This window comes from Cervus canadensis, chromosome 5, assembly GCF_019320065.1.
Source record: "Cervus canadensis isolate Bull #8, Minnesota chromosome 5, ASM1932006v1, whole genome shotgun sequence".
NCBI classification, from domain to species: Eukaryota; Metazoa; Chordata; class Mammalia; order Artiodactyla; family Cervidae; genus Cervus; species Cervus canadensis.
The window spans coordinates 64,846,850-64,873,242 of NC_057390.1; the positions used below are offsets into that span (position 1 = coordinate 64,846,850).

The following is a 26,393-nucleotide window of genomic DNA, read 5'->3' on the forward strand; positions in this document are numbered from 1 at the left end:
CTGATGGTCTGGAATAAGATAATAACAGCCTGGTGTACGTACCCTTAATAGTCCCTCCAGCAACCCCAAAACCCTCCTTCTGCTTCCAAGGCATGATATATATATATATTTTTTTTTTTGGCATGATATATTTTTTAAGGAAGATCAAACAGATTATGAAGGAAATCAGTGAAGGGCATGGTATTCTGGAGGAGCAAAATATGAAAAGGACGTCGTGGGGTAAAACAGAACTACAGCTTTCTGCTCAGGCTGTGCTCCTTTTGGGTTCTTAGATGCCTGTTCTATATCCAACTGGTCTGCATGAAAATGTGAATACAACTAGTAAGTGGTGAAGGGTTTCTGTGTGTGTGTGTGTGTGCACGCACACGTGTGTGTATTGGGAAAATGGAGTGAGGGAAGAACCAAAACATTGGAAGACAGAAAGAGGAATTTTTTTCTCATCTGCAATATCAGTAATTGAACATTTCTACAAGATCCCCTTCAAATCTGCCCAAATCATAAGAACATAAAATTCTCCCCAATGTTCTTTCAAAGAGAAAAAAATCAAAACTGAAGTGTCAAAACCTAAACTGCATCAGCTCCAGGTTAATCGTGGAGTTTACCTTATGAGCTCCAGCTTCTCCTTCCAAGATTTTCTGCGTCCTCTCAGACACTCAGGACCCCAAGGTCTCACCTTATGCCTGCCCTCGAAGAAGCACAGGATTTATTGTTAAAAGGGACCCTGTGGGTCAGCTAATCAGGATACACACCTTGGCACTATTAAGGCAGTCTTTCAACCTCTACTGGAATACTATCCTCCCTGAGAGATTGTAGGGGAAAGTGAAAGTGAAGTCGCTCAGTCATGTCCAACTCTCTGCGACCCCATGGACTATATATATGGCCCACCAGGCCCCTCCATTCATGGGATTCTCCAGGCAGGAATACTGGAGTGGGGTTGCCATATCCTTCTCCAGGGGGTCGTCCCAATCCAGGGATCAAACCCAGGTCTCCCGCATTGCAGGCAGACGCTTTACCCTCTGAGCCACCAGGGAAGCCCAAAAGGTGGTATAATAAGGGTTCCTCTAATGACAGGGTCAGCAAACTGTGGCCCATGGACCCAATCTGACCTGCCACCTGCTTTTGTAAATAGTAGTTTATTGTCATACAGTCATGCTTACTATGTATTGTCTATGGCTGCTTTAACACTACAGTTGCAGAGTTGAGTAACTATGACAAAGACTGTATGGCCCATAAAGCCTAGAATATCTATTAATACTGTCTGTCCCTTTACTGACAAGTTTTCCAAATCCTGCTTTTAATGAAATGGATGGGTTTTCTTACATTACCCTGAAGTCTGCAATCTGCCCTGTTGGCCGTCATTCTCCCCTGGAGTACCACGGGAGGCTAAGTCCTCCTCCATCAGACAGCTCACTCCTGTCCTCCATCAGCCAACCCTTTGGTATGTATAATCAATATTGTGGTTTGCTCTTGGTTCTCTCTTCCCTGAGATGGAAACCCCTGTCCTATTCACTCACTGCTTATATTTTAGAAGGGAGCCAGTGCACACCCTTGCCTGATCAAGCTCCACATTCTAAGGAAGCTCTGTATTTCTCATGCCCACTCCCACCTCTCAGCTACCTCTGCCCCGGAAATCTTTGGGTTCTTAGACTTAAGTACTTAAACATATAGTGTCAGATATAACTTGTACTTATTCAGCCATCAGTTCCCTTTACAAAAAGCCTGTCTGGTGATGGTGCTTTGTCTATTAATCAATTTGTAGCCCCCAGCCAAGTGGATAGGGTAACAAGCAAATGTAGAAAAGAAGGGAAAAAATGCTTCATCTCAGTTTGGCTGAATATGAGAGTCAATGACTGCTATAGAAAAAAAGGCCTTATAGACCAATTCTTTTCTTTGCATATGAGTGGGCTGAGACCCAGACAGCTTATGGAACTTGCCAAGGTCACAAAACTGAGCAGTGGTGGGATTTAGATGAAAACACAGGTGTTCTGACTCCAGGACCATTCTTCCCACTGCCATTTTTATTTCTGTCTCTCCATATGACTAATTTCCTTAGATCCATAGTAAAAAATGCTTTGGGTAACTCAATGAACATAACCTGGGAGAGGAGAAGATCTGTTCTAGGCCATATTACCCTATATCCAAAGATTCCCCTTCATCCCTCTTTCCCCCAACTCTCTGAGTCAGGCCTGGGACATTCGGAAAAAAAAGAAAAATCAACAGTTGCATAATTGATATAATTTACTGAGCACTTATTATGTACCAAGAAGTTTGACAACTTCTTTTACACTCATCATCTCATTTAATCCTTACAACAAAAAGAAATTATTATTATCCACATTGTATGACTCAGAAAACTGGCTTTTAAAATAACTAGCTGAGTGGCCATTTGCTGGAACTGGGAGCCCACAATCAGAAAATCTGACTCCAGAGCTGGAGCCCTGCAGCCGCCATACTCTCCTCCTCCCATTGTTGAAGCCTCGCTGGAGCTTGTTTACTGCATGGCACAGAGCCAAGTCTTTTCACAGAGGTAGACATGAGCCTAAGAGGCACTGCTTGATTGTCCTTTCCCTAATACTCTTCTTTACTTTCTCTTCTTCTATTTTCATATTCAATCAAGTGATGATTTTTTTGTTCAATCAGCAAAGATCTATAATGGGCCCATTACAAATGTACATTTCTTATTCCTGTTTCTCCTCTTATTTTTCTCTCGTTTAATTTTTTCTTCTCCCTTTAATGGCTTACATCTACCTAAAGCACTCAAAGGTATTCTCAGCTCAGACAAAGCTTGACAGAATAAGTGTCTGCTTTCCTTTGGATCCTATTTTGTTAAAGGCACAGATGATGCTATTGACTCTACCTCCTCCAGCAGGCACCTGACCCTGACTTAGAAAGGGACAAACTCATACCCTGAATTCAGTTCTGCTCATATTGAACCTTCCTACATCACACACTATAAGTGATGCTAGAATGCAAAAAGAAAAATATAGTCCGTGCCCTCCTGGAGTTTATTGCCTGGTACGGGTCAGGGAAAATTCCAGGCAAAGAAAAATGCTTAATCTGAGTAGTTTAGGATCACTAAGACACATCCAAACCCAAGAAGAGAAAGAAGGTGCGGGTTCATGTAGAAGAACCACATGGATGCTTAGTCTGGGGTCCACTGAAGATAGAGGAATCCCTTGAGTCTATTCTTAGAGTAAGACTGAGTCCTTTACTCATATAACAGCCAAGATTCAACAAGCGCTTGCACTGTATTTTATGCCTTTTAAATGTTATCTCATTAATTCTTTACAACAAACTGCTAGATAGGTAGTTTTAGCCCCGTCGCCAGTATTCTTGCTTGGAAAATCCCATGGACAGAGGAGCCTGATGGGCTACCACCCATGGGGTCGCAAAGAGTCAGATACGAGAAAGCATACACATGCAGGCATAGATCACTGGGGCTTAGAGAAACTTAAGTTCCTTGCCCAAGCTTGGGCAGATAATAAGCGACTCAAGTGAAACTGGGAAAGTGCTTATTCTGATTTACAAGTTCATGATCCTGATCTCTACATACACTTCTGCTCTTCCTGGAACAGTGTGAGCTTCTCTCTTCCAACCTGAGATATGCTCACCCATCATTCACTGGGAGCTTTTACAAGAGGTGAAGTTGGGGGTTGACTATCCTCAAAAGAGTTACATGAACCCCAAAGGCAAACTGTCAGGAACAGCATGGGCAGTTGTGCCTTCCCACTGGCATCCTCCCTCCAGAGGTACTTGGTGGCACAGTAAGAAAGGCACATGGTTTTAAAGGGCAAGGTACCGGGTATGTGTGCTCTCTCTCTGTTACACTTTGAAAAGTTAGCATTTTTGCAGGGCCCCTTAGACTGACTGTGTCTCTCACCCTGCCACTGCTAGGCCCCTGCCTTATGCCTCAATGTCTGAATGCTTGCTAAAGCAACAGGTAGCTCTGCAGTCCCTCAGGGCTCCTAGGACCCCTGGGCTCCAGACTTCACTGAAGACCTGCTCCAGCACAATCTTGGCTTGGAAATTATCAACTGCTTTTGTACCGACATGGGCAGTGATGGATAAAAGTTTTACTCCTTCTTCCAGATTCTTTACTGAACTTTAAGTATCCAGTACTTAAAAAAAGTTTTAAAAAGTCAGCAGGTTTGCAGTAATTAAACAAAGCCCTGCAGGCAGAGCTGATTCAAAGCCAATGTCCAGAGCATGGGTAAGCTGCAAGTTGGAGCCTGTGTTTGCACCTCCCTTTGGGGCCAGCTGCTGGAGCCTGGTTGTGTGGGGCTGAGAACTAGGTGCAAGATGGGGAAACCAGGCTTCCTCAGAACAGAAGCTAGCTTCTAAGGCTAAAAGAGTCATGTGAGGCCAATAAACACTGGCTTGTTTTCCTCTAAAGGTCCCCAGGGTATTAGTTATAATTGGAACAATCTTTTTAAATCAAACTGTTGACCAATCTTAAATATGAGCAGAGTTAAGCTCTAGGAGACAGTTACCTGTGGCAGGTATCCAACACTTGAGAAAGCAGAAGAGTCTAAAGTCAGAAGAATTGGATGAAGTGATGCCTCAGTCACTTGCTGGTTGTGGATCCCAGGCACACCTGTAAGGTGAACAGAAGATTCTGAGAATACACTGAGTTAATCTATGAAGGGGCAGCCAAATAGTAGGTGTTTAATCCGCTTTGATGAAGACTTATTTGTTTATATGTCAGATTCTCTTTTATGTTCAGAAAACTTCAGAACACATTTATTATATTGTAATTATTACTTTATAACTCCCTTTCCTCAGTTGATTTAGAACCCCTTAAGAAGAAATATTCACCAAATGTTTGCTGAATCTGTGAATAAAAAGATGGAATTTAGAAAGATGGTAATGACAATCCTACATGCAAGGCAGCGAAAGAGACACAGATACCAAGAACAGACTTTTGGACTGTGAGGCGAGCAGAAGTAACGCCATGGCAGGCAGCTTAGATTAGGAGTAGGCCTTCCTACTTCTGGGTGGTAAGATTATCAGGCCACCTGGATACAACCAATCAGCTTTCGCTTAACACTGACCGCTGTTTGCCAATTAGGAAATTAGGAACAGGGCGGAAACCCCCAGGAAAGTCCCTTGCGTGCGAAAGTTTTGACCAATGAAATTGCTTTGCAAACTTGTAACCAATTCGCTTAAACCAACTACCAACGGCGTGTGCTCACCCTATAAATTTGTGTAACAGCTTGGGCTCGGGGCTCTCTGACCCTGCACCACTGCGTTGGATGCGGCAGGAGCCCTGACTCGAGTCAGCAATAAACTTCCCTTTTTGCCAGTTGCATTGTCTTGGAGGCCTTCTCTCTTCCCGCTCGGGGATTTGGACATCGGGCATAACAGGACTGTGTGGGAGAAGCCAAGGATGGAATGATATGAGAGAAGAGCAGTGAAATATGAATGTTACCATATGTAAAATAGACAACCAGTGCAAGGAGGTTGGAGGGGGGATTCAGGATGGGGGGACACATGTGCACTCATGACTGATTCATGTCGATGTATGGCAAAAACCACAATATTGTAATTATCCTCCAATTAAATAATTTTTAAAAAGTTGTCTATCACTCCTTCCAATTCTGCCACTTTTAGGTATTTTGGAGCTCTGTTGTTAGGTGTTTATAATTGTAATATTTTCCTAATGTGTTCACCCTTGTATAATTATGAAATTTCCCTCGTCTTCAAGGCTAATTTGTCTCATATTATTCACAGCCACTCCAGTTCTCTTTGGTTATACTTTGCATGATACATTCTTTACATCTTATTTGTGTTTTTGAATCTAAGGTGGCTCTCTTGTAAGTGTCATAGAGTTGAATCTTACTCTTTAAATTCAATCTGATATCCTCTGCCTTTTAAGTGGAGTTTTTCATCTAGTTATATCTAATGCAATTATTGATAATTTGTATTTATATCTACCACTCTGCTATTTTTATCTTTACATCTTTTGTCTTCATTTCTCTATTCCACCTTTAGTGGATTTTATATTAAACAAAAAATTTTTGTGTACTATTTTAGTTGCTGGATTTATTTTTCAGCTATACTTTTTTCAGTTATGTTCTTTGTGGTCACTCTAATGGTAGTATTATATTTCTTTAATTTATCATAATCTAGTTCAAGTTAATACTATCTTAACTCCAAGAAAATGTAGCAAGTTTGCTTCAATATAGTTTAATTTTCTCTACTCTTCTTTACACTTTATACACACATTTACCATTTCTGGCACTCTTCATTTCTTCCTATATATTCAATTAACATCAAGTATCATTGTCTTTCAGTCCTAAGAGCCTTCCTCTGAATTCCTTGCAGGAAAGGTGTGCTAGCAATAAATTCTCTGTTTTTGCTTATCTGGGAAAATCTTCATTTTTGTCTTCATATTGAAAGGATAGCACTGCTGGATAGATTATTCTTGGTTTATATTTATTTCTTCTCTTAGCACTTTTGTGTTATGTCATTATACCTTATGACCTTCATTTTTATGTTAGACATTAATTAGATTATTATTCCCTTGCATATGATGAGCAATTTTTCCCTTATTGCTTACAAGATGGCCTTTGTCTTTGAATTTTATCACTGAATATGTTGTGTTGAGATATGACTCTCTTTGTGTTTATTCTACTTGGGATTAGTTTGGCCTCTTGGATCCGAAAATTCATCGCTAAAATCCAATTTGGGAAGTTTTCAATTATTATTTCATAAATGTTTGTTACACTCTTTCCTCTTTTCTTATTGTGGGACTCTCTTTACAGATAAGTTGGTATATTTCATATTGTCACAGAGGTATCTGAGGCTCCATTAATTTCTCTTCAGCTTAGATAACTTCATTAAATGATTTACTTCATTGATCCATTCTTCTGCTATTTCTTCTCTGCCCTTGAGCAAACCTGGTGATTTTTAAAAATTATTCTATTTTTCAATCCTCAAAATTCCATTTGGTTCTTTTTATAGTTTCCTCTATTTGAAATTTTTACTTACTGAGTCACTGTCATCATATTTTCCTTTAATTCTTTGAATGTATTTATAATAGCTCTTTAAGATTCTCTTTGCTAAATTAACATTCTCGGCCCACTCAGAATCCATTTCTATCAGCTTCTTCTTTTCTTGAGTATGGATCATCCTTTGCTGTTTCTTTGCATGCCTCATTTAAAAAAAAAATGTAGATAGTATTTTATAACAACTCTCAATTTTTATTTTTATGATTTTCTTCTGTTTTTAGCGAAAGCAGTTAACATGCCTTGAGTTGAACTGCAAAATTCCTCTTTGCCATGGTGAACAAACACAAATATCTCTCATCAGATTTTTATTCCTCATTTTTTAACCTGGCTTTCTATGGCTTATATAGATTGAGGGCAACCAACAATTTGAGTAGAGGTTGCTCTCAAACATTCTGATCTCTGAAAGTGTCCACCCACCCCTCTTCCAATTTATCTATTGAGGGCAACCAACAATTTGAGTAGAGGTTGCTCTCAAACATTCTGATCTCTGAAAGTGTCCACCCACCCCTCTTCCAATTTATCTATCTATGGGCTAGGAAAAGTTCAACACTCAGCCAGCTCACAAGCCCGCCTTGACCTTCACTCTCCACTGGACTCTGCTGAGACTCTGCCTAGTCTACAACTAGTTTCACAGTAAGTCAAGGGGAGGTGGAGAGTTTACCGAGCCCTGCGAACGTGGACTCTCATTTCCAGAATTTCCTTCAAAATATCCGATGATCCACCATTTGTTGACTATCTCTGCAACCACAACATACCTAAGTTAGTAGAGTTATATGTTTCCACAGTTCATTTTATACTGAATTCTGTACTTTTACTGAAAACACCCAGATTTCCTGCCCTCTGCTCCTTATTAAGTTCAATCTCCCCGGCAGCAAAACTGCTTGTTCTTACTGGCCAATTCTCCAACGGCAAAACCACAATTCTTGCCAACAGATCTATGTAGGGAGGTGGGGATGGTGGTGGAAAGATGATAGCAATCCTTGAATGCAGGTTGCAGACTCATGTTTTCATCCAAAGCTCTTGTAGTTTTTCACAAATAAATGCATCTCAATTTCTGTCTGCCTTTGGTCAATCTCTGGATTCCTGAAATTATTTTTCTTAAACTTTTTTCCAGTTTTATACTTATTTTGAGGGGGAAAAAGATATGTCGATTTCTTGATGCTACCATAGCCAGAAGTTCTGCTCTCCCTTTGAACCATCTTTAGTTTATTAATACATACTGTATGAATCTAATTTTATCTTTCACTATATGGCTATCCAATTGCCTCATATTACTCATTAAAATAGCTATCTTTTCCCCAGTGATTTTAGATGCCACATTTATCATGTATATTAAATTTCTGTATGTATTTGGTCTGCTTCTGGATTTTCTATTTTATTCCACTGGTCTATATATGTTCCAGTACTATTCTATTTTAATTATAGAGACTTTGTAGTATGTTAATATCTAATAAGCCTGATTCCTTCTCTCTTCTCACTACACACACACATGGGTATTCATGTTTATTTTTTACATAAACTTTCAGTATTAGCTTGTCTAGCTACAGAAAAAAAAAAAGTATGTTAGCATTTTTGTTGTAGTTGCATCAGATTTATATGTTAACTTAAAGAGAACCAACATATTACCCTGATGATACTGAGATATTTATCCAAGAACAAAGGATGTGTTTCTATTTGTTCAAGTCTACTTTTTTGTCCCTCAAAAGTGTTTCATGTTTTTCTTCATATAGCATTTGCACATATCTTTTTAAGCTTATTCCAAAAGAATATATATCTTTTTTTGTTATCCTAATCACATTTAAAATTCTAATAGCATTGATCTTTACCCTCAAATCAAAACTTATCCATGATGTGACAAAAAAAAAAAATATGGACCTCAGAGTCAGCTAAACTGGAATTCAAATTCTGACCCTTTCTCTTCTTTACCACGTGACCTTAAATAAGTTATAACCTTTGTGAGCCTCAGATTCTTTACCTATAAAATGGAGATGATGAAATCTACCCTCTAAAGGATATTGTGAGGGTGAAATAAAATAGTCCATATAAACTGCACATAAACTTGTCACCATCATCCCCCTTTTCTTGGACTTTGAGCTTTCATTTCCTTGTTGCTTATCCTCACAGCAACATCTGCTGGATCTCTTATTGATGCTTTATCAATAAATTGGTGGGGCTAGAACTGGTACATAAACAATGAAGCATGTTTATTTTTTAATATTTTGTATCAGAAACTATTCAAAGAGTGCAATGTTTGCTTTTCAGTTTTCCTAGTAATTATCTAACACCCACTTTAGGATTATTTCATTGGCCATATTTTGAGGAATAAGAAATAAAATTCAGATCCAAAAACATAATCTCGCTTGTCTTAGTTTCAAGCTCTACAAGGAGGTAGGGAAGAAAAGGGAAGGAATCCCATCAAATTTCCAACAACATTTCAAGGTGTCCTGTAGCCCAAGATTTATTCATGACTCTCCATTCCCTCACTATTTCATCCCTCAAGCTCTGTTCATTCTTGTCTCTATTTTCACTCTGCACAGCCGAAGTAATCACACTTAATGCCAGGTGAGGTGCTTTGAGATCCTAAGACAAAAGGCTTAGACCCCCAAATATGGAGTTTAGGACCACTTGACAGTATATATCTCTGAACCTTTATTCAGCTCTGAACATCTCTGTAATCTTGCTCCCTTTCAAAGTGGGGAGCTGGGGTATACTGCCTTAAAGACAACAAATGTCCTATTTTCAGAAAACAGCCTGCTCATTTCTGAGGCAGCCCCTGGATGCTGCTCTGGATTCCCTGAGCCAAACAGAGCCTCCCAGAGCAGCTGGGAGAGGCAGGTGCTTCCTGACTTCTCCAGATTCACACCTGGAGTGAAAATATTTGCAGTCCCATTTGAGACCTCCTCTCCCTACTCTCAACTGGAAGCAACAGCTACTGCCACCTATTCACTATTCACTACTACCTTTGACCCCCCAAGCCCAAGAACTGGCAATAAAAGGGTTTCCCCTCAGTGGTGGTTTACATATTTTTCTTTTTTTGGCAGTGGAATCCTCATTTTAAATTCAAATTTTTTTCTGATATCCAGGCTAGATGACAAATAGTAGTGGAGCAGTTCTAGATATGGCAGAAAGCTAAGAGGAACTAAAGAGCTTCTTAATGAAGTTTAAAGAAAAGAGCAAAAAAGCTGGCTTAAAACGCAACACTCAAAAAACTAAGATCATGGCATCCGGTCCCATCACTTCAAAGCAAACAGATGGGGAAACAGGGACAGACTTTATTTTCTTGGGCTCCAAAATCACTGCAGATGGTGACTGCAGCCATGAAATTAAAAGACGCCTGCTCCTTAGAAGAAAAGCTATGGCCAACCAAAACAGTATATTAAAAAGCAGAGACATTACTTTGCCAACAAAGGTCTGTCAGTCAAAGCTATGGTTTTCCCAGTAGTCATGTATGGATGTGAGAGTTGGACTATAAAGAAGGCTGAGTGTCAAAGAATTGATGTTTTTGAACTGTGGTGTTGGCGAAGACTCTTGAGAGTCCCTTGGGCTGCAAGATCAAACCAGTCAATCCTAAAGAAAATCAGTCGTGAATATTCATTGGAAGGACTGATGCTAACCTGAAGCTCCAATACTTTGGCCACCTGATGCAAAGAACTGACTCATTAGAAAAGACCCTGATGCTGGTAAATACTGAAGGCAGGAGGAGAAGGGGACGACAGAGGATGAGATGGTTGGATGGCATCACCAACTCAGTGAACATGAGTTTGAGGAGGTTCCAGGAGATGGTGAAGGACAAGGAGGCCTGGCGTACTGTAGTCCATGGGGTCGCAAAAAGTCAGACATAACTGAGTGACTGAACAAAGACAACGAAGTTCTAGATAAAGGGGGATTGCAGATGAAGGACCCTGCTGATTTACCACCACTCCCCGCCCCCAGTCCTTTCTATGCTCACATTCCAAGGAAAAGTCAGTCACAGAACCCTGGGTTTCCTTGCAACATAATATGAAACTAATTGGACAGGAGGAAATATTTACCTCTACAAATGAGATTTAAAAAGAAAAAAGGGAGACTGTAGCACCAGATGACATTCCTAAAAAAAACTAATAGTGAAAAGTAGCATTTAAACTTGAGGATTCCCAGGTGGTGCTGATGATAAAGAACCCACTGGCCAATGCAAGAGACGCAGGTTTGATCCCAGGGTCAGGAAGATTCCCCTGGAGGAGGGCATGGCAACCCACTCCAGTATTCTGGCCTGGAGAATTCCATGGACAGAGGAGCCTGGCAGGCTACAGTCCATGGGGTCAGACAGAGTTGGACACAACTGAAGCGACTTACCAAGCACACACAGCCAGTGCATAAACTGGGAAGTCAGGGCACTTGGACTACACAATCCCCCTGCTAGTGAATGACAGTGGCAGGTTACTTAAGTTCTTCAGGCTTCAGTTCCTTCTTCAGGTAACAGTTAATGATATTGGCCCATTGCCTTACACCTTTCTAAGCAGTCACTGCAAAAGTCTTTCCTCCTCCAATAGTATTCTGAGTATTAACGAGTATTCATTTTGATGACAAAATGTCTTTGCTATTTTACAACATTTTTTATAAGCCAAAGGTAGTCCCAATTATATGTATATTTAAAATAATTATTCACCACATAGTTACTCTCCTTTATTGGAGTCTAAACTTGCATTTGCAATTGATTAAGGTGTTTGTATTTTACAGCTTTCTATATGATGCATTTATTCCCTCTGCTTTGCAATATATTCCCACTAAAACTTGTTCAAGGTAAGTCTGACATTTTTAAGGCATGATTTTTAAAGGGTATCTGTGTGCAAATTATATTAGCACTTCCAAATTAAATTGTTTTTATTTTAATACATAGTGTCAAACAGATAAATACCTAATTTGTATTCTTGGGAGTAGAAAGAGTGGTATTAAAACTATCAATATAATAACATGCTTAAAATCTGAAGTTCAAGGAAAGTTATGAATATATGTTGGGGTTTTATCTCATAAAACCATTTTCATCTTAAAGTTAGTCTTGGAATATCTGGATCAAATAAAATAATGTCAGCACCCCCACACACACAGAGTAGACAGCCTACAGGTAGAAGATAGAAGGAGATAAGGAAAGAAAACCAGCCCTATTTTAACAGTCTCCTTTCTTCTTACCTTGTTGTTTTTCCTCTGTAAGTTTTGCCAACTTGGTTCCTTGACTGTGCATTAATTATGACATTCATTTTTATGACTGTTTACAATTTACAAAACACTTTTGCACTCATCTCACTTAATTTTAGTCTCACAAGAATCCCAGAATATCTGGAGGACATTTCTTTTTCTACCCATTCTTCAGAAGATGAAACAAGCTCCATGGAGTAACTGATTACCCAAGCTGCCAGGCTGCTTTTCTTGTTCCCCAACCAGTCTTCCCAGCACTCATATCGTATCAGGCGCTGACATCCCAGCCTAGCTACCTTCTAGGGTCTCCCTGAGGACCTTCCCCAGGAGTAGATGAGACCTCTGGTGAAGGTGCCTGGAGCAGGTGACTCACTTAGAAAAAGCACCGATTACAGTCAGAAGACCTAAATTCTGGTTCTAGTCTTTGCCCTGCCTGACTCACTTAGCAATATCAGGCCCTTCACTCATCTTGTCTCAGTTTCCCCATCTATAAATTAGGGATGTAAATGTGCTCTGAGCACCTCATAGGCATATACTATGAAAGTCCACATGATACATATATAGTGTATATGAAAATTATTTCCAAGGCAGTGGTTTCATTTCACTGCGTCTCACAGGCCCCTGGAGACGCCCTCTTTTAAAACCTATGTCTTGCTTGGGACCTCATCATCCTTCAAAGTCACTGCAAGCCACCGGCCAGGGGAAAGAAAGTGCATTGCTGGTGCCCTGACCTTTCCCCAGGGGTGGTCAAGGAAGCTGCTCCTGGAGGCCCTTCCTGCCCTGTAGGTACAGCCTTGCCAGTGGCTCCCCAAATACATCATGGATCTGGTCTCCCCTGCTATCACGTGCTCCCGCCTCAACCACTGGTGGGAGGGCAGAGGGGAGCTCATGACCTGATTTAATCAGAGCCACAGCCACGACGACTGCTCTGAGATGCTAGAAGCTGGCCCAGTACATGCCCCCATGGAGCCTGCTGGAGCAGCTAAGACTGAGAGGAGGGGCGGTGTGCAGTGAGCACAGATGGGAGGAGCAGCTGTTTCTCCAGGTCCTGTTCCCAGCCCCAAGGGTCTGTTCCCCCCTCCTCCTGACCTCTCAGGATGGAGTCCACTGCATTCTATGCTCATTAAATGTTTATCTGGGTAAAGCTTCAAGCCCTGGATTAGGCAGTTCCTGGCTGGCAAAACTGCACCACTAACAAGGGACAGCCAAGCCGGGGCTGGGGTGGGGTGGATTAAGAAGTCATCCTGGATCCAGCATTAGAGCAGCAGCCCTAGGAGAATAAAGAGGAGACTGAGGACTGGGGATACCCTGAGTTAGGAAAGGGGCAGGAGAGGGTCTCTACACTTGGTATAAGTTTTCAAATGTGCTTCTGAAGCTTTATGGAAGTGAGGCTCACCACATCCAGGGAGGGAGAGGCACCTGCCAGGAGGCCCCCTCCATTTTCATAATGGCTAGAAGATCAAGCCCGGAGACAGGAGTCTGCAGGGTTCAGTAGGCCTGGTGATAGAGCTGGAGGAGTTGCCAGTCTGCTGTAGGAAGCCCGAGTCTTTGGAAGATTCTCACTGTCATCTGTCTAAAGTGTTTTAATAGGGTAATAATACTGCTGGTGATAGTTGGCATTGATGAATACTAAGCACTGCACTGCTAAACCATGTGCATGCAGTATTTCAGTTAATCTTCAAAACGATTCTATAAAGGAAGGACAGTGAGAAAACTGAGGCTCACCTATGCAAGTTGACATAGCCTATAATTATGTGACAACAAAGCTTTAACTAGGGCTGGGGTCTGACTTTAGAGTCTATACTCCGAAGTAGCCTGCTGTTCTGAACTGACTCCCAGACATGAACAGACTACTAAATTATATCTGAGGGCTCTTTTAAGGAGAATGACAAAAATGCATCTATTAAGCCCTGACTTTGTGCTAGGCATTTTACATTTATTATCTTGTATTCCTCATGACAGTCCTATGAGGTAGGTACTCTTACCTCCAGTTTACAGATTAGAAAACTGTGACTCCTGGATGGTAAATGATTGACTCAAATCATGAAACTGGGATTCAAATCCACATCTGTCTGACTCCAGAGTCTATCCCCTTTCCATGAGGCTCATCTGGATGTTTTTATTCGTGATTCTCACTCAACTTCAGGGGCTCCTCATTAGAAAGAGAAGCCTCCCCTGGAGAAGCTATAGGATTACAGGGGGAAAGGACTGGAAGTTCAGGCTGGGAAGTATCATTCCAGAGAAGTTTCTACAAATCCCCAGATCCTGGGAGTTACTGACGCGCATTTTGAAAATCTGGTTTCAGAGCCATTAATCCAGAGAATACTGAGATATAAAGTCACATATTTTTGAAAAGTCTTTCACGGGAAAACATCAGGCCAACAGTCAAAAGAATTTTGTCCAGGTTCTCTCCTGAACTCTCTGAGGGACTTCCAGTAAGTCAATTATCCTCTCTGGATCTCAGTTTCCTAATAAGACTTCCTAATGATCCTTCCAGCTCTAGTGCCTGATTCTGCAGTCAAATCTATCTTAGTCCATGAAAATGGCTCCCAGTAGAGATGAGACAGGAAGAGGGAAAGGCACAACCTTTAAAACAATGACACAGCCATTGAGCATATAGCGTAAACTGGTTAGAACCAACTAGGTCCAAGATGGCAGATGAGTCAACTTCCCCTAGCCCTTGAGCCTCAGTATATGCTCACTGTAACACATCAGCAAGCTAAATGACACACCCACAGGTGCCATGACAGTTTGGCACCTATAGTTTGGCCAACTATAAAAGGCCAAAAAGTGAGAGGTGGCCTAATTCCTGGAATTCCCTGCCCCTAATTTTTCCACTCATTAGCCTATGAAATTAACCACTCCTATAAAAATTGATAACCCCATAACCTGGGCCTCTTGCCTTCTGAGACAGCCCACACTCTGTCTATGGAGTGTATCTCCCTGAATAAACCTTCTTTCACTTCACTGTGGTTCACTCTTGAATTCTTTCCTACAAGAAGCCAAGAACCCACACTTGGAAGCCTTCACAGGGACTAGACTGAGACCTGGGGCATGATCAGGCCTCACACTCCACTTTATTTCCTGCAATAGAGATGTCCTAACATATTGATTGTGAAGCATACTACAAATCAGTTTGTTACTAAGCATGCCAAATTAGAGATCATCTGTATAACATCACTTTCACTCCATTATGATGAACAAACAGAAAAGAAACAATGAATTTCAACCAATACTAGTAATGACACAGATACATCAACCATCAATATTGGTTGATGTAGGTAAAGGGTTAGCAAATTACAGAACTGAAGCATCAGGAAGGTGGCACAGAGAGAATGCCATTTAACTTGGGTCTTGAAGGACAAGGACTTTTCCAGGGAAGAAGGGCCTTCCACGGACAGGACATATTAGATTCAGATTATCTTCCCCAACCATGATGATACTATTCATTCAGAGCATGACAATCCAGCCAGTATCCTCGGGGGAGACCTCAGGGAGATCTACCCTTACTAGGGATCAACAATCCATAATGTAAACAAGGCAAGCAGTCTCCCTCCTGCAGGGAGGATGAGTTCTGTGGCTGCAGCTTCTAGAGACCACTGGGAGCAGAGGACATTTTCCTCCTTTTAGCAATTCCTTCCAGAGTCTGAGACCCTGTCCTCTTATATTTTTGTCCCCTGCCCAGACCTGCTCAGGCTTGTTCTGTTCTGCCCAACCTTGCCTGACTCTGCCCTGCTCCATTCAGCTCTAGAAGTCCTGTCCCGGTCTGCCCTGAACTGCCCAGCTTAGGCATCCTTGCTCGCACCTGCTGAACACAGCACAGCCAGTACTGTGTGGTCCTGTCCAATCTGTCTTGCCTAGCTAAGCCTTGCCCAAACCAGTTCATGTTCTGCTCAATCCTGCCCAGCCAGCCCTTTTTGGCCTAGCCCTGCCCAGTCCTGCCTTGGTCTAGTTCAGGACTATCCATGGCCACCCACCCCCTCGCCCCCCTGACTCAAAGAAGTTCCCCAAAATATCCTCCTCCCTTTTCTAAGGCTACATTTGGGCCATGATAAAATATAACCCTAAGAAACCCACTACTGAATCTATTTTAAGAACTCTGTTGACCCGCCCCCGCCCGCTGTGTGCGTGCTGGCCAGGCAGCATGGCGGCGGCGGCGGCGGCGGCGGGCGCCAAAAAAAAAAAAAAAAAAAAAACTCTGTTGAGGACATTGCTTACAATAGGGATTCTCTTTATGGAAATCCTCGGGAGATGTTTCTCTCTGGATTCAGTAACAACAGTTGTTCCTCACAGTTGACTGTATTATTTTAACTTCAGGGAACTGTGACCCTGTGACAGTTCCAATCTGTTGTGTCCTGCAAGAAAGCAAGAAGCAAATAAATGACCCGCCCTTACAAGTGTATGGGATCACAGTGTACATTTCTGCACTAATGTCTTTTTCAGCTTACATTTTTTTCTTTGCCTCTTTTACTTCTCATGATTAACCTATTTTTCTTTGTAAACTATCCTGAATTCTTCCTAGAAAGAAATTGGGCACAAATAATAAGGATTATCTGTTAAACTCCCATTCTGTGCAGTGTTGCATGGATGAGGGTCCTCTGCTCTTTCACAGACCTGGACGAGGCACATGGAAAAGCCTCCATTTTGTGATGTTCCATTTCATACAAAGCCCCTCCAGGCAGAAGGAAGAACTCACTCAGCAACATGATTGCTCTCATGCAGGAGAAAAACCCTGTAAATGCTTAAGAACTGGTTGTACTTGCTTTAGGGACTTTAGGACAATCAGGTTTGAAAAAAAGATCTGAAAAAGATAAGTAATTTGCAGCTTTAGAGCCCTAGAAGCAGAGCTCACAAATGAGTAAACATTGTCAGCTCATTGATTATCTTAAGGCAGAAGGAGGGAGGGGCTGAGTGGATATAGGAAGAAAAGAAACCCCAAGAGACATCAATTTGCATGCAATGGGCACAATGTACACTTCAGTGTCACCTTCACTATCATTAAAAAGGACCTGAACTGAGGACTTCCCTGGTAGCCCAGATGGTAAGGAATCCACCTGCAGTGCAGGAGACCTGGGTTCAATCCCTGGGTTGGGAAGATCCCCTGGAGGAGGGCATGGCAACCTACTCCAGTATTCTTGCCTGGAGAATCACTATGGACAGAGGAGCCTGGCAGGCTACAGTCCATGGGGTCGCAAAGAGTCGGACACAACTGAGTGACCAAGCACAGCACTGGTGGTCTGGTGGTTAAGAATCCACCTGTGAATGCAGGGGACATGGGTTCCATCCCTGGTTCAGGAAGATCCCACATGCCTCCGGACAACTAAACCCATGCATCATAACTGCTGAGCCAGTGCTTTTGAGCTGATGCTCTGCAAGGAGAGAACCCCACACATCTCACCTAGAGAGTAGTTCTGGCTTGCTGCAGCTAGAGAAACCCTGTGCAGCAACGAAGACCCAGTTGCAGCCAAAACAAAGACCAGAATTCATGCAGGCACCACTATGTAGACACTCGGAGGATACAGAGAGGAAAAGAGGTGTTTTCACCCTCAAAGACCTCACATTCTCAGTGTGAGGTCAGAGAGAGAAAGAGAAGTCAAAAGAGAAAAAATTACATGGTACAAAGCTGTCTGTGTTGAGCATTCAGCTGATAACAGGGTGTCATATAGTACCATATAATGCAGAGAATGAATGGAAGCATTCAGGAGGCCAGCTATCCAGGACCCTAATAGCAAACCAGCAGTCCAGAGCACAGTGGTGACAGAGGTGGCAGAAAGGAATGATAAATGCCAACATAACCAGAGACAAAACAGAAGGTTGCCTGTGGAGAAGTATGCATTTGGAGCTGCTGCCTGCTAGCTGGTGTGACCTTTGAGCTCTGCTGTGGCCTGACTGATAAGCTTACACTCTGAGCTGAGCTAGCTGGTGCTGCATGGGCTGAGTTCTACCAAGACTCTGTTATAAGATTTAACTGGCCTAAATCAAAAACTTTGATAATTGGGAGTTAGGTACAGGAATCCCTAAATGGGACTAGTGCCTTCTTCAAAGTTACTCTGGGCGGTGTGTCACGGCCCAGATCTATCCTTGTGTCTCAGAGTTTGTGTATCCGTGTGTCTTGATATTACCATAAGCTGAGTCTAACCAACTCTTGGCTCAGAGAATGACTCTTGAGAGAACACTCAGGGATTAACATACAACTGTGCCATCCGTGGTTACTCATGTAGAAAGAACAAATAAGTATGTGGTGCACTGAGGAATAAGCCCCAGAGGGGACCTGGATCACCAGGTCTCTGTGTGGCTGAAAGGGCCTCTGTTGCTGCTTTGCTTCTGTCAGAAAAAAGGATCCTGAATCTCAGCACTGGAGAGGGAAAATGTGTGATGCTCTGTGATACTAATGAAAGCTTATCAGAATATGTCATCCCAACTCCCCAAAGGGGCCAGAGGAAACTGTACATCATTGGAAAATTGAAAAAGTGATCACCAAAGACTCTGGGTACCACCATCTTCAGCATGCTCAGCAGCCATTCCAACCCCACCTTGGAGCACAGCCTTGTAAGTCAAAAAATCAAGTGGTATTTGTGGGTAAGATTATGTGTGCAGGTGAAATTCCTGACACTAGCTGGAATTCCCCGGATGGAAAAACTTAGACAGGACAGAGCAAGACCTCCCCAAAAGAGTTCCGTATAACTACTCAAAAATCTTTTATTCAGGTGGAGGAAAGGGAAACTAAAACAGAAGTCTGTGATTTGTCCTTTTGGAAATTCAAAAGTAACTCTAAGAATTTATTCAAAGGGAAGATGAAAAGTTGGCTATTGCACCTCTATAACACAGTTAACACACCTCTATAACACAGAATTGATGCTTTTCAACTATGGTGTTGGAGAAGACTCCTGAGAGTCCCTTGGACTGCAAGGAGATCAAACCAGTCCATCATAAAGGAAATCAGTCCCAAATATTCATGGGAAGGACTTACGCTGAAGCTAAAACGCCAATACTTTGGCCATGAGATGCGAAGAACTGACTCATTGGAAAAGACCCTGATGCTGGGAAAGATTGAAGGCAGGAGGAGAAGGAGACAACAGAAGATGAGATGGTTGGATGGCATCACCAACTCAATAGACATGAGTCTGAGCAAGTTCCGGTTGTTGGTGATGGACAGGGAAGCCTGGCGTGCTGCCAGGGGTCACAGAGTCAGACACTACTGAGCGACTGAACTGAGACTGAACACAGCTAAGAGTTAATGTTAACATTTGCTGAGATTTGTTAATTGGCAGGCATACTTCATGACCCCCAAATTAATAATTTATTGAGCAACCCACTGATCTATTGAAAAGGGACCATAATATGCACCCTCCCACAGCACACTAGAACTTATCTCCCTGTCTTTCCTCTCATCTACTGGATCTTCACACCACGGAAATGACTCCATTCCCCCTGCCACCACTGTAAATTCTCTTGCCTTCAATAGCTGGAAAAACTTGAAAGAAGAATAATAGCTATTATGGAAAACTGGCAATGTATGGTGCAATGTATTTATTATTATTTTGTGAAACATCCCAATTAACCAGAAGCACTTACTACTCGCAAGCAGGGCCTCTTGATTCTGTATCAGACTTTTTTTAAATAGCACCCCCAAAGAATCAAGAAGACTTACTTGTGCCTTTTAAATAGGCTGCCACTATTTTTTATAAAAAGAATGAAAGCAATAGATGGCCTAGAATTATTTGTTGCCTCACAAAGGACCTCCAGGCAATCAGCCTCCCCCAAAACAACAACCTCATCAAAAGGCCTAATACTGGAGATTCTGAAGTCTAGATCTCCTTAATCATTTAATCTTGGGCACAACCCCTGTGGAGATACAAGTTTTTTTATAGCAAACTATGCAAAAGCTACAGGGTATCCAATGCCAGGCCACACAGATATACAGAAAGTTGCCTCCAGATCTCCATGACTCTCATGCCCCTGACACCCCAAGAGCCCACTACCCAATGCCTTGATTTTAGGCAGTGGCAACTGCCACAAACCTGTTAGGTACTCAGCATCTCCCAGAGGTATAAGCCACCACCTGGGGACAATTTGCCACTATATCTCTCTAGTGGTTCATTGGTATCCCCACAATTGGCAAATCTTCATGGCTTTAGTCAATACTGGGCTCAAGTAACAATGATACCAGGGGTCCCAAGAAATTTAAACAAGGTCTCACCTATGCACTTAAAGAAGTTACAGGACATTAAAATACAGGGCAAATAGCAATGTCTCATCTTAACCATCAGTATTATTTGTCTTATCTAACTTCCCCAAGGTCATAGCACTCATTTCCCTAAAATATCCCATAGTGGGCAAGGATACCTGACTCAATAAGCAATAAGTTTGAATAAAACAAAGTCTTTGGCACTTAAAGTTGGTTTCACAAAAAAGGATCCCATAGGCCTCTCCACACCTCCATTGAACCTGGTTAAAGTGGTTAACATACAGTAATGTATTTTGAAACAAGACCTACTGGAATCAAAAGCCATTACACAAGACTTACTGAAGGAAGGGGTCATTGTTTCCACTGTCTCCCTTTTTAATAAGCCAATTTGACCAGTACTCAAACCTGATGAAAATAAATGATACTCAGCAGTGCTTTACCCTAACCTTAATATCATAATTCCTTCAATTAAGGTTCCCATATCAAATACCATTGATATTACTGACTCTACTCAATCAGAAATCACAAAGTATTATGCTGTTATAGACTTGGCTAATATGTTCTCTTCACTGCTCATTTTGACAGCCTTTCAATGGAAATATGCCCTCCTCTTTGAAGGAACACAAAATACTTTTGCTTGCCTCCCCATAGGGTGTTTCAACAGCCCTGCCATCACACTCATTCTTTGCAGGCAAGATCTTAACTGCATTCCATTTTCTCCAGAACTCAAGTATGACACCACACTGACTACTTCCTCCTTTGAAGAGATTCAAAGGATACATTCACACAGGAGATATAAACATACATCATAGACTTTTCCAATTACGGTTGAGTCATTGTTTCACAAAAGAGTCAAAGCTCTACAACTTCAACAACATTTCTGAGCATTATTTGGTCAAGGAATCAACTCCTCACTTATCCGTACCCACTGATTTAAGGCAGACCCAAGAGTTGCTGGATCTATTCAAATTTAGAGGCAACATATTCCTCACTTACAAATTTTACTAAATCCCATTTATGTTGTTACTCACAAATCAGCCCACTTTGAATGAGATTCTTTACAACAAAAGTCTCTCAAATCTATTCAAATTGCAATGCAACAGGCAATCCCCTTAGTGCCCTCTGGAGACTCCTCCACTACACAGGCATTAGCAACCCCTTCCTGAAGTTTTTGAACCACCCATGATGGCCATAAATTGCTTATGGGCTTCCAGTGCAAGAAACTCTTCAGCTTCATACTATACAATATTAAAACAGCAAGTGTTGGCCACATAATGGATTCCTCTTGGGATGCATGGAAGCTCTCACAGGCCCTGAGCCCAGATTTTACTCAACTTTACCAGACCAAGTTTTACCCAGCTGCCCATTATGTCTTGGGTCACCAAAGCAGCATCTTACAGGTTCAGCGTAGCCACAGAGATCTCCTTATTGAGATGGAAATAGTACTTAAAGGTTAGGGCCAAACCTGGGCCCTCTGGAATATCCTACTTACAAGAGGAGATAGTCTCTCCTTTCCTCAATACCTTGCTAGATGCAATGGCACCAGAGGTGATAATCCCTCTCCCACAACCCCCGGCCACATGGAGGGTCCCTTGAAATCAGCTGAGTGACCAACAAGGGGAGTCTACACACCTATGGGTGGCAGTGGCACCATCACACAAGATAGAGCCTGTTTCCCCATCCAGGACATCCCTAGTCAAAGTCATCCCCAAAGTCAGCACAACTGGCTAACTGTCATGTGGCCACCTTAGCACTAGAGAATGCCCTGGCCAGTAATCTGTCCCACCTGCATGTTCATACAGCGCTGCGATCTCACTCAGTCTCTGCAGGCAAGATCTTAACTGCCACGGCACAATGTCAGGAGTAGCACTATGGTCGTCATGACAGCCTCGTGGGCACTGGAGCCAGAAGAAGAGGAAATACAGCCATTTCTGGAGACTGCATCTGAGGTGGAGTGGTTGGAGAGTAGAAATAACTCTGCTCACCCCTCATCCCTCACCAGTGTCTTTGGTTGGTGAAACTGAGGTAAAATCCAGCCAAAATGAGAGCTGGATTCTGTCAGCCCCATTATAATGCAGAGAGAGGAAGGAACAGATCAGAGGGCAAGCAGAAAAAAACACTAACACAGTAAAAGTAAAATTGAAAACAGAAGGTAAGGTCAGATCACCTATAGTCTTGTAAGTGCTTTATCCTAAACACAATGGGGGGCTATTGAAGGGTTTTAAACAGAAAGTATATGCTTGAATTTGTCTTAAAAGTTTACTAAATCTTTTTTTAAAGTTTTTTAGCTATAGTACCTGAGCATAAAAAACAAAAAGAGGTTTCATTGTAGTAGATGTGAACATAAAACACCTGAAAGTATGATCTCCCCATTTAAAAGCTACAGTGTTAAGTTACATGTATCTAAAGACTGGAAACAAGAATAATGAGGCATCTGGGAACCATGTCATCAAAGAGCCAGTTTAAGGGTATCAGTTAATTTCTCCTGGAGAGTTGAGCTCTGACAGAAGACATGACACCTGTCATATTGTATGAAGAGCAGCCATGTAGAAGGAGGTGTAGGTTTCTCTGTTATGTTCCAGAGGGAAGAGTGAGGAGTCAGGGGGGAATACGGGAAAGAAGATTTCATTTCAATTTTGATAGAAGAGCTTCCCAACACTTAGAAATTTTAGCAATGGAATGGACTCTCTCTGAGATGCTAAATTGTTCCCACAAGAGAGTAAGCTCACAGTGAGGAAAAATGATCAGATGAAACCTTGTGTTAGTTGGGGCCAGGTTAGGAGGCAGTTATAACACTGAAAAATTCAGCGGTTTAATATGACAAAAGTTTAGTTTCTTGCTCACACTACCCATCCAATGTGGGGCACAAGGGATCTTTCTTCACTATGGTTCCTTAATGAGCCAGTGATGGGAACACAGGCACCCTGATCACCACAAAAGTGGGAAGGGAAAGGCCCCCTTAAAACCTCTCCATTGATGACATGATCCTTCCTCATATTTCACTGGCCAGAGCATGTCACACCAGCACAACTACTTAAAAGGGTTGTGCTCAGAAAACAGAAAGCCAGAAATATTTAGGGAATAGCACTAAGGACAGTCATAAACTTCATATCTTGATTATACTTGTCCAGCCTACTTTGCAGGATGATTTAGAAGATAAAATCATGTGTGAAAATTCTTTATAAGGATAAAGTGCTATGAAAATTAACAGTGTGCTGATGTCCTGCACCTTGTTCACTGTTTCCTCCTCAATGCCTAGTGCATAAAAGAGGCTATCGGCTGAAAGACTATAAGGATTAACAGATATTTTGAGTTGATTTGACTTCTTCCTGGTGAAATACAAGTAGAGTCTAGATGTATTTAGGAAAAGGTGACAAGTCCACTATCATTTATGAGGTTGTTGAAAAAGAGAATCCTTTATCTAGATGGAAGATGAATTAAATAATCGCAAAAATTCTTTTTAACAACGGTAACAACAAATGCTAACTGCAGTTTTCCTCTGGAGACATAAAATACAGTAGTTATCCTGAAATAAAGGCCCAGATTTCATGACTTGTGAAAGAGATTTTATTCTTCCTAATAAACCCCTCCTCCACCTATTCTTAACTTTGTGGCTTGGCTTTATTACCTTGATAGCAAAAACACTTTCTGAACTTTATTAACTGTGTCCTTACCATGTGTAGTAGCAACATGAAACAGGAACATAGTTTTGCTCTCTCTGGAAACCCCAAGGTCAAGAGTGCGGGCCACATAGTAGACATCCAGTATTTGTTAAATGGGTGCTGTTAAATAGAGGCCCCAATCTCCAAATGCCAAGGCAAGGTGTCCTAAACAAGGAATCTTGCTTCTCAAACCCACCCATTTCAGTTGCCAAGAAGAGGAATCTCACTGGTAAACACAACCCTTTTGGGGAAAGAACCCTGGCCCACACAATAGCAGCTTTCTGCCGAGGTGGCACTTTTCCCAACACATTATGCTAAAACCAGTTGGAGAAGATGCTGAGGACTGTTATTTCCTAATTTGATTCTGCCATTTCCAGTAATGGAAAGCTGCACTCCAGCCATCCATCTTAATAAGTGACAGATGCATTTCATTAAAACTTCCTTAAATAATTTCTTGTAGTTTAGGAAGGAGGGAAAAACAAGAAAGAGTGCTATTTTGTGCTCCCATGCATGTCAATGTTTTGAGAGCCATTAAACAAAGCAAGAGCTTGTCTTCAGTTGAGAATTAAGTGGTCAACTGATGCCAACCCAAGTGCGTTTCTCAAATGCATTTGCCCATTGGACAAAGGCAAGAAAGGCTGTTAGAGTGTGTTGGCAAAAGAGTAATAATAGTAATTACACACGATTTGACAGTTTGTATTGCACTGTCTGTCCCTAAACACACTGCAGAATGGAGACAGGACATTCTGTAAATGGGCTCTTCTCAACTTCGCAACTTCTGTGGCTAAATAGGTATATAAAAATCCAGTATAGTGAAAATAACATTACATTGGATTCAGAAGATTTCTATTCAAGTCTTGTTTCTACTGCTTAGGAGCTCTCTGACCTTGGCCAAATCAACAAATTAATCTCTCTTTGGCTCTATCTTTCCCTTTGTATGGTGAAGATATAAAACTTGTCAAAACAACCTCACAGGATTATTATGAGGACTAGATGAGACCATAAAGAGAAAGAACTTGCTAAACCATGAAGAAACTTTCACCAAAAAAAGCCCACCTTCATGAGGCTAGGGATTGCCTTCCTTTCTGCATTTCTCCTTCTCTCCCTCCTTTCTCTTCCTTCCTTCCCTCCTTTCTCTTCCTTCCTTCCCTCCTTCCTCTCTCTCTTCTCTTTGCTTCTCTTCTCTCTCTCTGTCCTTTCTTTCTTCCTTTCTCTCACTCCCTCTCACCCTTCTATTCCCATATTCCTAGTGCCCAGAACACCACCTAACATACAGATATTCAATAAACATTTTTGAATTACATGATTGTTACTTTTATGTATAACTTGACTGTACAAGGTACCCAGATATTTGGTCAAACACTATTCTGGGTGTGTCTGTGAGGGTGTTTCTGGATGAGATTAAAATATTTGAAATGATATATTAAGTAAAACAGGTTGCCTTCCCTAATGTGGGTAGACCTCATCCAACCAGTTGAAGGTCTGAATAGAACAAAAAAGCTAAGAGGGAACTTCAGCTTCCTGCTGGCTTGAATTGAGACATCAGTTTTCTCCTAACCTTGGACTAGAACATAAATCATCAGCAATTAGGGTTCTTTGGCCTTCAGCCTAGACTGGAACTAACACTACCAGCTTTCCTGGGACTCCAGCTTGCTTACTGCATATCTTGGGGCTTTTCAGCATCCGTAACTGTGTTATCCAATTCCTTATAATAAATAAATAAACAAACAGAGAGAGAGATCCCCATGTCTCTACTCCATTCACTGGTTCTGTTAACTAACTTCAATACCTAACTTAAATACAATGGATAAAGCACAATAAGATGGACCGTGTTGTTATTAATTAACCATTTGAGTTGACTTGACCTTCTAAGAGGTAGACACAAAAAACTTTGCAACCCTAACTTAAATACAATGAATAAAGCACAATAAGATGTACTGTGTTGTTATTAACCATTTGAGTTGACTTGACCTTCTAAGAGGTAGACACAAAAAACTTTAGGTGAGTGAACCCAAGAGAAGTGTGACAAGAAGTTCAATTATAACTCAGGACATGTCATTTAAACTCAAAATCCCAGGTAGGATCCTTCAAAGCGGTGTAGTTTATATCCGTATTATTATGCTACTTTACTCTGAACTATATGCTTAGCAGTGATATGCATGCATTATCTCGTTTACTTCTAGCAAGCTTATTATCCTTACCCTATTCTATGTATGAGAAATACTGAGTCTCAGAAAATGCAAATAACTTCTCCAGTATCAGAGCTGGTGATGGAGTGGTGGAGCTAGACCCAAATTCCTAACCACCATGCCACTGCCACTCAGCTTCCAACTTTGATGGCAGGATTACAGCTGCATCACT

The 26,393-nt window shown here is 41.7% G+C and overlaps 1 long non-coding RNA gene across 2 annotated transcripts in view; it reads right to left on the reverse strand.

The window, feature by feature from the left end:
* Positions 1 to 600: 600 nt before the first annotated feature.
* LOC122442702 overlaps positions 601 to 26,393 on the reverse strand; it is a 125,942-nt gene continuing 100,149 nt past the window's right edge. The window contains exons 3-5 of one of the 2 annotated variants that reach the window (XR_006269702.1): positions 16,401 to 16,537; positions 4,491 to 4,594; positions 601 to 680 (exon numbers count right to left, since the gene is read on the reverse strand). This is a non-coding gene — a long non-coding RNA (uncharacterized LOC122442702). Of the gene's footprint in view, positions 686 to 4,490; positions 4,595 to 16,400; positions 16,538 to 26,393 lie in introns of both variants that reach the window. The other variant, XR_006269703.1, reaches the window with a different exon arrangement.